Here is a 14,820-nt window from a genome sequence, read left to right as displayed (position 1 = left end):
AGAAAACGGCAGTTCACCCCTACAGATTTAATACTATTTACAAAATATACAATTTATAAACAAAACCACGGCACAAAACCTAACAATTCAAAAATGCTAAATAAGGTTTGGAAACCAAGAACAGCAAACAGGTGCTGATGCCAGAAAGAGCCTCGCTAGCTGTTGGGAACCGTACTTTTAAAACTCCAGGAAGTGTAGGATGGACCAATCAGCTTCCTGTACTGCCCTCCAATCCGGCCAATCAGGCAGGGCACCTATAAGAACAAGAAAATAAAAACAACACATATGGCCAGGACCGTAACATGGTCTATTAGTAATGAAGCACGATGGTTGACAAACCAATAAAGTAGCAAAACAGCAATGAAAGAACAAAACTTGATGAAAATATAGAACAATTTCTATGAATAAATAGGCAGTAACACCAGCTTGTGCTGCCCGTAAACCCAAGCAAAAAAGCTTACAGCACCTGGTATTCCCAGGCGGTCTTCCTACCAAGTACTAACCAGGCCCGGCCCTATTTGGCTGCCGAGATCGGACGAGATCGGGCGCTTAGAGAGCGGTGTGGCCGTAAGCTGCATTTGACATCATCAACAGCTCTTAAAAACGCTGGAGAAGCAGAATGCATGACACTTGCTAAGAAGAAGATAAATGTGGCAAAGTACAAAGTACTATAACTGTACTGGTCTGTTACGCCCCTGTCTAGGGGGTCAGGGTGCAACATACAAAGATAAATTAGCATGTTCCCTCTCCGATCCCCAAACCAAAATCCAGGATTGAGATGTTCCAACAGAATGATATTTATTTTAAACGAAAGAAAGTGTCAAACAAAACATGACACTACAAGTCAGGGCGAACCAAGGCCAACATAATAAACAAAATAAGCCATTTCCCACAGAAAGTGCTAGCTAGCCCGATAGAAATAAACAATCCAAAAGACAGTCGCTAACCCTAACTCCCTATTGTGAAAACAAGAGAAAACAATCAAAAGAAAATGGCAGTTCACCCCTACAGATCTAATACTATTTACAAAATATACAATTTATAAACAAAACCATGGCACAAAACCTAACAATTCAAAAATGCTAAATAAGGTTTGGAAACCAAGAACAGCAAACAGGTGCTGCTGCCAGAAAGAGCCTCGCTAGCTGTTGGGAACCGTACTTTTAAAACTCCAGGAAGTGTAGGATGGACCAATCAGCTTCCTGTACTGCCCCCCAATCCGGCCAATCAGGCAGGGCACCTATAAGAACAACAAAATAAAAACAACACATATGGCCAGGACCGTAACATGGTCTACTAGTAATGAAGCACGATGGTTGACAAACCAATAAAGCAGCAAAACAGCAATGAAAGAACAAAATTTGATGAAAATATACAACAATTTCTATGAATAAATAGGCAGTAACACCAGCTTGTGCTGCCCGTAAACCCAAGCAAAAAAGCTTACAGCACCTGGTATTCCCAGGCGGTCTTCCTACCAAGTACTAACCAGGCACGGCTCTATTTGGCTGCCGAGATCGGGCGCTTAGAGAGCGGTGTGGCCGTAAGCTGCATTTGACATCATCAACAGCTCTTAAAAACGCTAGAGAAGCAGAATGCATGACACTTGATAAGAAGAAGATAAATGTGGCAAAGTACAAAGTACTATAACTGTACTGGTCTGTTACGCCCCTGTCTAGGGGGTCAGGGTGCAACATACAAAGATAAATTAGCATGTTCCCTCTCCGATCCCCAAACCAAAATCCAGGATTGAGATGTTCCAACAGAATGATATTTATTTTAAACGAAAGAAAGTGTCAAACAAAACATGACACTACAACTCAGGGCGAACCAAGGCCAACATAATAAACAAAATAAGCCATTTCCCACAGAAAGTGCTAGCTAGCCTGATAGAAATAAACAAACCAAAAGACAGTCGCTAACCCTAACTCCCTAATGTGAAAACAGTCCAAAGAAAACGGCAGTTCACCCCTACAGATTTAATACTATTTACAAAATATACAATTTATAAACAAAACCACGGCACAAAACCTAACAATTCAAAAATGCTAAATAAGGTTTGGAAAGCAAGAACAGAAAACAGGTGCTGATGCCAGAAAGAGCCTCGCTAGCTGTTGGGAACCGTACTTTTAAAACTCCAGCAAGTGTAGGATGGACCAATCAGCTTCCTGTACTGCCCCCCAATCCGGCCAATCAGGCAGGGCACCTATAAGAACAAGAAAATAAAAACAACACATATGGCCAGGACCGTAACATGGTCTATTAGTAATGAAGCACGATGGTTGACAAACCAATAAAGTAGAAAAACAGCAATGAAAGAACAAAATTTGATGAAAATATAGAACAATTTCTATGAATAAATAGGCAGTAACACCAGCTTGTGCTGCCCGTAAACCCAAGCAAAGAAGCTTACAGCACGTGGTATTCCCAGGCGGTCTTCCTACCAAGTACTAACAAGGCCCGGCCCTATTTGGCTGCCGAGATCGGACGGGATCGGGCGCTTAGAGAGCAGTGTGGCCGTAAGCTGCATTTGACATCATCAATAGCTCTTAAAAACGCTGGAGAAGCAGAATGCATGACACTTGCTAAGAAGAAGATAAATGTGGCAAAGTACAAAGTACTATAACTGTACTGGTCTGTTACGCCCCTGTCTAGGGGGTCAGGGTGCAACATACAAAGATAAATTAGCATGTTCCCTCTCCGATCCCCAAACCAAAATCCAGGATCGAGATGTTCCAACAGAATGATATTTATTTACTAAAACGGTACTGGTCTAGTAGTAAAGAAGCACGATGGTTGACAAACCAATAAAGTATTAAAACAGCAATGAAAGAACAAAATTTGATGAAAATATACAACAATTTCTATGAATAAATAGGCAGTAACACCAGCTTGTGCTGCCCGTAAACCCAAGCAAAAAAGCTTACAGCACCTGGTATTCCCAGGCGGTCTTCCTACCAAGTACTAACCAGGCCCGGCTCTATTTGGCTGCCGAGATCGGACGAGATCGGGCGCTTCTTTTTTTTTTTTTTTTTTTTTATCTTTTTATTATCAAAAATACACTTTACAAAGAGAAATTAGGTATATACAGAGATAAGTAAACAAAACATTACATCCATAGGCCTTTCAACTAAATTAAACAACTTAAAGCAAGATCTATTTCTCTAATGTGAATACATATATTTATAAATATAGGGGGATAACCATAACCACACATTGTAAACATGTCATATATCTATCTATCTATCTATCTATCTATCTATATATATATATATATATATATATATATATACACACACATACATACATACAAATACATATACTTATATAATAATAGGTCAATAAAATTCACCCAAAATCAAAGTGCAATCTACCCTCCCCATCTAACACACATAAATCATTTTTTACCCCCCATTTAATGAGAAACCCCTCATTATCAACCGACAACAGAATACTCAAATAATGTGACACCATATTTTGAAAAATCAACACCCTCTTCATCTTTTTCCCTTCATACAATGCATAATTCCTGGCTATATACACAACATGACGAGCTACACTCAACAAGAAATTCACTAACCCCACATTTATTTTTGTATGTCCCTTCTCTAACCCAAAACACCACACCCAATCCCATGCCTCACCTTCCAAACCAGTCACCTTACACTTATTTCTTAATAAACTTTTTACCCAATTCCTGAATTTTTGTGTGACCGCACAGCACAACAACAAGTGATTAAAATCCTCATCCTCCATCCCGCAGACCGCACATGTTCTTACATATGTGTGCTTACTGACCTGGTGTAGGACGACAGAGACAAGCACTCTCCTGTGACGCAGTCTGAAATTTGAATTGGCTATCGCAGGGGGGAGCCATTTATCATGCATATTAGTCCAGATTGTAGAAGTGGGTCGGGTAGGGAACACATGAGACCATGAGGAGTTTGCTGTGGGCTGTTTGAATATTTTGCCAATTAGAACCTTGTACCAAAATTTTGACTGTAAATCTTTGAAATCCCTATTTTTGAGATCACAGGAGAGTGAAAAATCAATTCTGCCATCCCCCACCAGCTCACCATCTGCTTCCTGCAACTTCTCCCTCCATTCCAGTGGCATTCTCTGACAGATATCTGTACAGAAATGTAACACCTTGGCCCATCTGATGTTCACACCTGTCCTTCTTACTTTTTTAAGGACTTCCAGAGGGTTTAAGGCCCCTGTCTGGTCCAGAACATCCCCAATTTGGTGAAACACCCCATTTAAGGCACCCCGGCTAACCAGGAATCTCTCCCGGCCATCGAAACGCGGGTTACCAAAGATTGGTTGCTTAAGTACATCTGCTTTCGAAGTCAATTTGCACTCTAGATGTGGCAAGACCTGAACCCACGCCTCAGCGGCCTCCTGGAAAAGTGGGTCCGCATCTGCCACAGGCCGTGCCAGCGCACTGCTGCATAAATTATACTCCCCACACGCACCCCTCCTCCTTATCTCTGCGTCCAAGTAGTCCTTCCAAATATAATCTGTCTTATCATATATCCATTTTTTAAAAAGTTTCAGTCTTAAAGATACTAATTTTGTTTTCAAATCACAGAGATTCAAACCCCCTTTTGCGTATGGCCCAACTAGTGTCTTGTGAGCAATAGTGAAGGCCTTGCCTTTCCACAAGAAACCACTGATAGCGCTGCACAGCCCGGACAGTACATCGCCCGGCAGGTGACAGACTTGCATGGCATAGACCAGCCCCGGCACTATTATGGAGTTTATAATGACCACTCTTCCCTTCAGCCCAAGACCTCTCATCTTCCACAGCCCAAGCCTGGACCTACACCACGCGAGCCTCTCCTCCCAGGTTTTGTGGACGCTGACCAGCGGCTGAGGACAAATATATATCCCAAGTAGCTTGACCTCAGTCTCACCCCTTTTAAAATTCAGACCCACATCCCCTAGAGCAGACCCGGGCCCACAAATAAGGCTGGATTTCTCCCTATTAACTTGGGCTCCCGCCGCCTGCTCATATGCTTCAAGGTGCTTTAGCACCTGTTGTAAACTCTCACCATCCTTAACCATAATACTTATATCATCCGCATACTGAGCTATTTTGAACTCATTACCTTTGGGAGATGTTATCCCCTTGATAAGCGGATCGGTTATAATGGATTGTGCAAGAGGCTCTGCTACAATTGCATATAGCATAGCAGACAGCGGACATCCCTGCCTCACTGATCTCTCTAGGGGGAAAGGATCTGTTAAGAGGCCGTTACATTTCACAACACTAGTAGCCCGGCTGTACAACAACTTCACCCATTCTCGAAAAATTGGGCCGAACCCAAAAACCCCCAGACATCCAAAGAGAAACTCATGACTGACCCTGTCAAATGCCTTCTCCAAATCAACACTGAGGTATATGCCCCCTGTCATCATTAGGTTTTCAAAAGACAACTTTGTTGACAGGCTGCAGTCAGCAATATCCCTCCCAGGAATACTGTAAGTCTGGGTAGGCCCAATTATCGAGCCGATCACTCCTTTGAGCCTAAAACCCAGTACCTTAGTCAGGATCTTATAGTCAGTGTTGAGCAGGCTAATTGGTCTATAGTTTGCTAGGTCAGATTTTTCCCCTTTATTTTTATACACTAGAGTGATCACTCCCCTCAGGAAGGACTCTGCGCACCTGCCCTCCTCCTGTATGGCCAAAAACAGTCTGCAGAGGACAGGGGCTAGCAGGTAACTGAAATGCTGATAGAATTCAGCTGAGAGACCGTCCGAACCTGGGCTCCTTGATGTATTCAGGGCTAAGATTGCCTCTTTCACTTCTTCCAACTGGATGTTTTCATCACACAAAGCCGCATCCTCGTGACTGAGGGAGCAGCTAATTTTCCCAAGTACTTGATTTAACTTTATCTGTGATATCTTTTGCCTACTAAACAAATTGGAATAGAAATCTTGCACGGTTTGTAAAATATCCACTGAATCAGTATGTGTGTTACCCTCCGAGTCCTTTATTTCAGAAATATATGTTTTGGTCTGTTTCCTCTTTTCCAAACCCAGAAAAAATGCAGTACAGCGCTCACCTTTCAACATATGCTGCGCTTTGCTGCGGATCATTGCACCCCCGCATTTTCTCTCATCCAGCTGTCTCAACTGCTCCCTCCGCACAAGATACGTCTCCAACGGATGTCCACACCCAGCCTCAACCAACTCAAGCTCCTTTTTCAGGCGGTCCCTCAGCTCATCCTCCTCTCTTTTCTCTCTTTGTCTTTTCTCTCTGCTCAATGCGATGCAGCGCTTCTTGATTTTTAACTTAGTGCGCTCCCACCACTCAATGATGTCAACCACAAACTCACTTTGATCACATAGAGCAGAGAGAAAAGACTCCATTTTTGCTCTAAAAAATCCATCCTCTAAGAGGCTTGAATTAAAGCACCACAAGCCCCCATTCCTCTGCACCCTGCCCTCCCCTAGAGCCACTCTCAGAGAGGCATGATCACTCCAAGTGCAAAACTCATATTTACAGTTATTTAAAACCGTAACCAAACCTGACGCTAGCAAGCACAAATCTATTCTAGATTGTTTCAGCCTGCCCAACACCACTTGCCTGCGCGAATACGCACGGGTACCGGGGTTCAGTACTCTCCATGCATCCATCAAGTCACACTCTTCCATCCATTCAAACACAGCCGACCTACTAGTGTCATTCTTAAATTTATTGTTGACACCCACATCTATCCTAGCCAGTGTCACATTCCAGTCCCCTATCACCACCGAGCGATCATCTGTCCATCTTTTACAGCGCCTGAAAAAAACCCTCCTCTCTCCTTCCCTATTTGGCCCATATAAATTCACAATTCTATATCTCTGACTCTGTTCAATTACATCAATCACCAGTAGCCTTCCCTGATCATCCTTAGAAATTTGCAGGACACTCTCAAACAATCCAGGCTTTACAAAGATTGCTACCCCTGCAGTTTTGTCTGGGGAGAGAGAATAAAAAAGATCCCCTCTCCAAAAGCACTTTATGCTTTTTATTGTCTCAGAGGTCCACCTGCATTCCTGGACGCACAGGATGTCACACAGCATTTTCCCGCAAAGCTGTTCAATTTTCTCAATGTTTTTAAGACCATTCAAATTTTGAGAGAGAAGCAGCATTCCCAGAAAAAAAACTAAAATCGGCCCTGTCATTTTTTGGCATATTTCTTACCTTTATTTCTATACCCTCCCTCAGTTCCACTTGGCTTACCCTGCTGTGCCCTCTTCCTGACTCGTTTTACCCATTGGACATCCATCTCTAAATCTGAGTCCACGCTACTAGCCTGGGGAGCCAGCAGGGCTACATCAGAAGTGGGTATTCGAGTGGTGGACTCTATTTCATTTTGAGAGTGAGGCTCATTCGGCTCAGGCCGGGGTGAGCCTAGCCAGCCCCCTTCAGGGCGACTCGCCGCATCCCCGCTCCAGTCCGCCAGCACATAATCCATACTGGATCCTAGCTCATCGACCCCCTCATTTCTTATGCCCTCTTGCACCAACAAGTCAGCACTCTGTGACACCACCTCATCTCCAAGCTCATTCTCACTCTCTGTCGCGCTACCCAGGGCTGGCTCCTCTGCAGGCCTGACATTACTCCTCTCATCATCAGAGATGGAGTCCCGGTTTACCACCCCTTCCCCTTCACCTGCATTATGGCAATTACATTGCTCCGCTGGGGCATGGCACGCAACACACCTGTGCGCCCAGGCATCACACTCACGTGCATAATGACCATGTTTATTGCATTTAAAGCATGTGAAATCTGGGCAATCTCTAACTATATGCCCAGGCTGTAAACACATCCTACACACTTTAACCTGATTATTATGAATAACTCTGAAGTATTCTGGCCCTGTGGCCGTCATAAATTTTGAGGAATATGGTAATGACTGCACAGTTTCATTAAATTTAACTTTTACATATCTTGTTCCGTCCGCCACGTCAGTCCCAGGCCACAACCGTCTTTTAATAGGAGAGATTACTCTCACTCCCCACACATCCAGTTTTTCTAAAATGTCCTCATCCGCAATATAGGCAGGCAAATTCAAAAATGACACCACCAATTCATCGATAACTAAAGTTTTCACCATCACCACTGCTCTACCCACTTTAAATCCATCTAAAAGTCTTTTCTTTCCAGCTTCGCTCTTGACCGTCACCTCATATTTATTCGGCCCCGTCTCCCGCAATGCAACGATGCCTCCACACACATCACGCATTGCTCTCAGCAGTTCCATTGTCTTAACTTTCTCTTCTCCCACCACCTCAGCCAATACAGTCAAGTCCCTATCATACCGCATTTCTTTCCGTGTCTCTGTCGCTCCACCCGGCTCCGAACGCGTGCTTACCCGTTCTCCCTGTTGTCTCTCATCTGCCGCCAAACAGTCATTCTCCATTCTCCGTCCAGGCCGCTCCTTTGCAATCTCCATTCTTTTCTCAATCTGCTTGACACCCTTATTCAGCGACTTCCTCGTCTCCTACGCCAGCTCCAGCTCATTCCCTCTCAATGCGCTTTCCCCATAGACGCCACTTTTCTCCGTTTCCATTCTTCTCCTTCCGCTCTTTCCAGCCACAGTAAAACAGGCTTCTTTTTCTCGCATGCCTCTGCCGTTCTCCATTATGAGCAGTCTATCAGAAATCGCGCGAAAAAGAAAACCCAAAAAAGTTCAAAAACTAGAAAACCACCAAAAATAAAGGCGCCCCCGAACGGAGAAACTCCGCCGGGGGGTTTCATAAAAATAATGAATACAAACAGGACCGTAACATGGTCTACTAGTAATGAAGCACAATGGTTGACAAACCAAAAAAGGAGCAAAACAGCAATGAAAGACCAAAGATTGATGAAAATATAGAACAATTTCTATAAATTGGTAAGCAGTAACACCAGCTTGTGCTGCCCGTAAACCCAAGCAAAGAAGCTTACAGCACCTGGTATTCCCAGGCGGTCTTCCTACCAAGTACTAACCAGGCCCGGCTCTATTTGGCTGCCGAGATCGGACGGGATCGGGCGCTTAGAGAGCGGTGTGGCCGTAAGCTGCATTTGACATCATCAACAGCTCTTAAAAACGCTGGAGAAGCAGAATGCATGACACTTGCTAAGAAGAAGATAAATGTGGCAAAGTACAAAGTAGTATAACTGTACTGGTCTGTTACGCCCCTGTCTAGGGGGTCAGAGTGCAACATACAAAGATAAATTAGCATGTTCCCTCTCCGATCCCCAAACCAAAATCCAGGATCGAGATGTTCCAACAGAATGATATTTATTTTAAACGAAAGAAAGTGTCAAAAAAAACATGACACTACAACTCAGGGCGAACCAAGGCCAACATAATAAACAAAATAAGCCATTTCCCACAGAAAGTGCTAGCTAGCCTGATAGAAATAAACAAACCAAAAGACAGTCGCTAACCCTAACTCCCTAATGTGAAAACAGTCCAAAGAAAATGGCAGTTCACCCCTACAGATTTAATACTATTTACAAAATATACAATTTATAAATAAAACCACGGAACAAAACCTAACAATTCAAAAATGCTAAATAAGGTTTGGAAACCAAGAACAGGAAACAGTTGCTGCTGCCAGAAAGAGCCTCGCTAGCTGTTGGGAACCGTACTTTAAAAACTCCAGGAAGTGTAGGATGGACCAATCAGCTTCCTGTACTGCCCCCCAATCCGGCCAATCAGGCAGGGCACCTTTAAGAACAACAAAATAAAAACAACACATATGGCCAGGACCGTAACATGGTCTACTAGTAATGAAGCACGATGGTTGACAAACCAATAAAGTAGCAAAACAGCAATGAAAGAACAAAATTTGATGAAAATATTGAACAATTTCTATGAATAAATAGGCAGTAACACAAGCTTGTGCTGCCCGTAAACCCAAGCAAAAAAGCTTACAGCACCTGGTATTCCCAGGCGGTCTTCCTACCAAGTACTAACCAGGCCCGGCTCTATTTGGCTGCCGAGATCGGACGAGATCGGGCGCTTAGAGAGCGGTGTGGCCGTAAGCTGCATTTGACATCATCAACAGCTCTTAAAAACGCTGGAGAAGCAGAATGCATGACACTTGCTAAGAAGAAGATAAATGTGGCAAAGTACAAAGTAGTATAACTGTACTGGTCTGTTACGCCCCTGTCTAGGGGGTCAGGGTGCAACATACAAAGATAAATTAGCATGTTCCCTCTCCGATCCCCAAACCAAAATCCAGGATCGAGATGTTCCAACAGAATGATATTTATTTTAAACGAAAGAAAGTGTCAAACAAAACATGACACTACAACTCAGGGTGAACCAAGGCCAACATAATAAACAAAATAAGCTATTTCCCACAGAAAGTCCTAGCTAGCCTGATAGAAATAAACAAACCAAAATACAGTCGCTAACCCTAACTCCCTAATGTGAAAACAAGAGAAAACAATCCAAAGAAAATGGCAGTTCACCCCTACAGATTTAATACTATTTACAAAATATACAATTTATAAATAAAACCACGGCACAAAACCTAACAATTCAAAAATGCTAAATAAGGTTTGGAAACCAAGAACAGGAAACAGGTGCTGCTGCCAGAAAGAGCCTCGCTAGCTGTTGGGAACCGTACTTTAAAAACTCCAGGAAGTGTAGGATGGACCAATCAGCTTCCTCTACTTCCCCCCAATCCGGCCAATCAGGCAGGGCACCTTTAAGAACAACAAAATAAAAACAACACATATGGCCAGGACCGTAACATGGTCTACTAGTAATGAAGCACGATGGTTGACAAACCAATAAAGAAGCAAAACAGCAATGAAAGAACAAAATTTGATGAAAATATAGAACAATTTCTATGAATAAATAGGCAGTAACACCAGCTTGTGCTGCCCGTAAACCCAAGCAAAAAAGCTTACAGCACCTGGGATTCCCAGGCAGTCTTCCTACCAAGTACTAACCAGGCCTGGTTGGCTGCCGAGATCGGACGAGATCGGGCGCTTAGAGAGCGGTGTGGCCGTAAGCTGCATTTGACATCATCAACAGCTCTTAAAAACGCTGGAAAAGCAGAATGCATGACACTTGCTAAGAAGAAGATAAATGTGGCAAAGTACAAAGTACTACAACTGTACTGGTCTGTTACGCCCCTGTCTAGGGGGTCAGGGTGCAACATACAAAGATAAATTAGCATGTTCCATCTCCGACCCCCAAACCAAAATCCAGGATCGAGATGTTCCAACAGAATGATATTTATTTTCAACGAAAGAAAGTGTCAAACAAAACATGACACTACAACTCAGGGCGAACCGAGGCCAACATAATAAACAAAATAAGGCATTTCCCACAGAAAGTGCTAGCTAGCCTGATAGAAATAAACAAACCAAAAGACAGTCGCTAACCCTAACTCCCTAATGTGAAAACAAGAGAAAACAATCCAAAGAAAATGGCAGTTCACCCCTACAGATTTAATACTATTTACAAAATATACAATTTATAAATAAAACCACGGAACAAAACCTAACAATTCAAAAATGCTAAATAAGGTTTGGAAACCAAGAACAGCAAACAGGTGCTGCTGCCAGAAAGAGCCTCGCTAGCTGTTGGGAACCGTACTTTTAAAACCCCAGGAAGTGTAGGATGGACCAATCAGCTTCCTGTACTGCCCCCCAATCCGGCCAATCAGGCAGGGCACGTATAAGAACAAGAAAATAAAAACAACACATATGGCCAGGACCGTAACATGGTCTACTAGTAATGAAGCACGATGGTTGACAAACCAATAAAGTAGCAAAACAGCAATGAAAGAACAAAATTTGATGAAAATATAGAACAATTTCTATGAATAAATAGGCAGTAACACCAGCTTGTGCTGCCCGTAAACCCAAGCAAAAAAGCTTACAGCACCTTTTATTCCCAGGCAGTCTTCCTACCAAGTACTAACCAGGCTCCGGCTCTATTTGGCTGCCGAGATCGGGCGCTTAGAGAGCGGTGTGGCCGTAAGCTGCATTTGACATCATCAACAGCTCTTAAAAACGCTGGAGAAGCAGAATGCATGACACTTGCTAAGAAGAAGATAAATGTGGCAAAGTACAAAGTACTATAACTGTACTGGTCTGTTACGCCCCTGTCCAGTGGGTCAGGGTGCAACATACAAAGATAAATTAGCATGTTCCCTCTCCGATCCCCAAACCAAAATCCAGGATCGAGATGTTCCAACAGAATGATATTTATTTTAAACGAAAGAAAGTGTCAAACAAAACATGACACTACAACTCAGGGCGAACCAAGGCCAACATAATAAACAAAATAAGCCATTTCCCACAGAAAGTGCTAGCTAGCCTGATAGAAATAAACAAACCAAAAGACAGTCGCTAACCCTAACTCCCAAATGTGAAAACAATCCAAAGAAAATGGCAGTCCACCCCTACAGATTTAATACTATTTACAAAATATACAATTTATAAACAAAACCACGGCACAAAACCTAACAATTCAAAAATGCTAAATAAGGTTTGGAAACCAAGAACAGCAAACAGGTGCTGATGCCAGAAAGAGCCTCGCTAGCTGTTGGGAACCGTACTTTTAAAACTCCAGGAAGTGTAGGATGGACCAATCAGCTTCCTGTACTTCCCCCAAATCCGGCCAATCAGGCAGGGCACCTATAAGAACAACAAAATAAAAACAACACATATGGCCAGGACCGTAAAATGGTCTACTAGTAATGAAGCACGATGGTTGACAAACCAATAAAGTAGCAAAACAGCAATGAAAGAACAAAATTTGATGAAAATATAGAACAATTTCTATGAAAAAATAGGCAGTAACACCAGCTTGTGCTGCCCGTAAACCCAAGCAAAAAAGCTTACAGCACCTGGTATTCCCAGGCGGTCTTCCTACCAAGTACTAACCAGGCCCGGCTCTATTTGGCTGCCGAGATCGGACGAGATCGGGCGCTTAGAGAGCGGTGTGGCCGTAAGCTGCATAAAAACGTTGGAGAAGCAGAATGCATGAAACTTGCTAAGAAGAAGATAAATGTGGCAAAGTACAAAGTACTATAACTGTACTGGTCTGTTATGCCCCTGTCCAGGGGGTCAGGGTGCAACATACAAAGATAAATTAGCATGTTCCCTCTCCGATCCCCAAACCAAAATCCAGGATCGAGATGTTCCAACAGAATGATATTTATTTTAAACAAAAGAAAGTGTCAAACAAAACATGACACTACAACTCAGGGCGAACCAAGGCCAACATAATAAACAAAATAAGCCATTTCCCATAGAAAGTGCTAGCTAGCCTGATAGAAATAAACAAACCAAAAGACAGTCGCTAACCCTTACTCCCTAATGTGAAAACAGTCCAAGAAAATGGCAGTTCACCCCTACAGATTTAATACTATTTACAAAATATACAATTTATTTAACATGGTCTACTAGTAATGAAGCACGATGGTTGAGAAACCAATAAAGTAGCAAAACAGCAATGAAAGAACAAAATTTGATGAAAATATAGAACAATTTCTATGAATAAATAGGCAGTAACACCAGCTTGTGCTGCCCGTAAACCCAAGCAAAAAAGCTTACAGCACCTGGTATTCCCAGGCGGTCTTCCTACCAAGTACTAACCAGGCCCGGCTCTATTTGGCTGCCGAGATCGGACGAGATCGGGCGCTTAGAAAGCGGTGTGGCCGTAAGCTGCATTTGACATCATCAACAGCTCTTAAAAACGCTGGAGAAGCAGAATGCATGACACTTGCTAAGAAGAAGATAAATGTGGCAAAGTACAAAGTACTATAACTGTACTGGTCTGTTACGCCCCTGTCCAGGGGGTCAGGGGGCAACATACAAAGATAAATTAGCATGTTCCCTCTCCGATCCCCAAACCAAACTCCAGTATCGAGATGTTCCAACAGAATGATATTTATTTTAAACGAAAGAAAGTGTCAAACAAAACATGACACTACAACTCAGGGCGAACCAAGGCCAACATAATAAACAAAATAAACCATTTCCCACAGAAAGTGCTAGCTAGCCTGATAGAAATAAACAAACCAAAAGACAGTCGCTAACCCTAACTCCCTAATGTGAAAACAAGAGAAAACAATCAAAAGAAAATGGCTGTTCACCCCTAAAGATTTAATACTATTTACAAAATATACAATTTATAAACAAAACCACGGCACAAAACCTAACAATTCAAAAATGCTAAATAAGGTTTGGAAACCAAGAACAGCAAACAGGTGTTGCTGCCAGAAAGAGCCTCGCTAGCTGTTGGGAACCGTACTTTTAAAACTCCAGGAAGTGTAGGATGGACCAATCAGCTTCCTGTACTGCCCCCCAATTCGGCCAATCAGGCAGGGCACCTATAAGAACAACAAAATAAAAACAACACATATGGCCAGGACCGTAACATGGTCTACTAGTAATGAAGCACGATGGTTGACAAACCAATAAAGTAGCAAAACAGCAATGAAAGAACAAAATTTGATGAAAATATAGAACAATTTCTATGAAAAAATAGGCAGTAACACCAGCTTGTGCTGCCCGTAAACCCAAGCAAAAAAGCTTACAGCACCTGGTATTCCCAGGCGGTCTTCCTACCAAGTACTAACCAGGCCTGGCTCTATTTGGCTGCCGAGATCGGACGAGATCGGGCGCTTAGAGAGCGGTGTGGCCGTAAGCTGTATTTGACATCATCAACAGCTCTTAAAAATGCTGGAGAAGCAGAATGCATGACACTTGCTAAGAAGAAGATAAATGTGGCAAAGTACAAAGTACTATAACTGTACTGGTCTGTTACGCCCCTGTCTAGGGGGTCAGGGTGCAACATACAAAGA

At 42.9% G+C, this 14,820-nt stretch overlaps 1 non-coding gene and 6 pseudogenes across 1 annotated transcript; all 7 read right to left on the bottom strand.

Moving 5' to 3' along the window:
• Positions 1–454: 454 nt before the first annotated feature.
• Positions 455–573, bottom strand: LOC137122184 (5S ribosomal RNA; annotated as a pseudogene).
• Positions 574–2,406: 1,833 nt separating this feature from the next.
• Positions 2,407–2,525, bottom strand: LOC137122205 (5S ribosomal RNA; annotated as a pseudogene).
• Positions 2,526–8,937: 6,412 nt separating this feature from the next.
• On the bottom strand, positions 8,938–9,056 carry LOC137122168 (5S ribosomal RNA). The gene has a single exon (XR_010913735.1). It is a non-coding gene; the product is annotated as a 5S ribosomal RNA (ribosomal RNA).
• An 857-nt stretch (positions 9,057–9,913) lies between these two features.
• On the bottom strand, positions 9,914–10,032 carry LOC137122170 (5S ribosomal RNA; annotated as a pseudogene).
• A 2,814-nt stretch (positions 10,033–12,846) lies between these two features.
• Positions 12,847–12,965, bottom strand: LOC137122169 (5S ribosomal RNA; annotated as a pseudogene).
• A 595-nt stretch (positions 12,966–13,560) lies between these two features.
• On the bottom strand, positions 13,561–13,679 carry LOC137122185 (5S ribosomal RNA; annotated as a pseudogene).
• Positions 13,680–14,546: 867 nt separating this feature from the next.
• On the bottom strand, positions 14,547–14,665 carry LOC137122189 (5S ribosomal RNA; annotated as a pseudogene).
• Positions 14,666–14,820: the final 155 nt, after the last annotated feature.

The sequence above is a fragment of the Channa argus genome, unplaced genomic scaffold (genome assembly GCF_033026475.1).
Source record: "Channa argus isolate prfri unplaced genomic scaffold, Channa argus male v1.0 Contig146, whole genome shotgun sequence".
Taxonomy (NCBI): domain Eukaryota; kingdom Metazoa; phylum Chordata; class Actinopteri; order Anabantiformes; family Channidae; genus Channa; species Channa argus.
The sequence above is the reverse complement of the archived record's forward strand: the minus strand, read 5'-3'. Positions and strand labels throughout refer to the sequence as shown.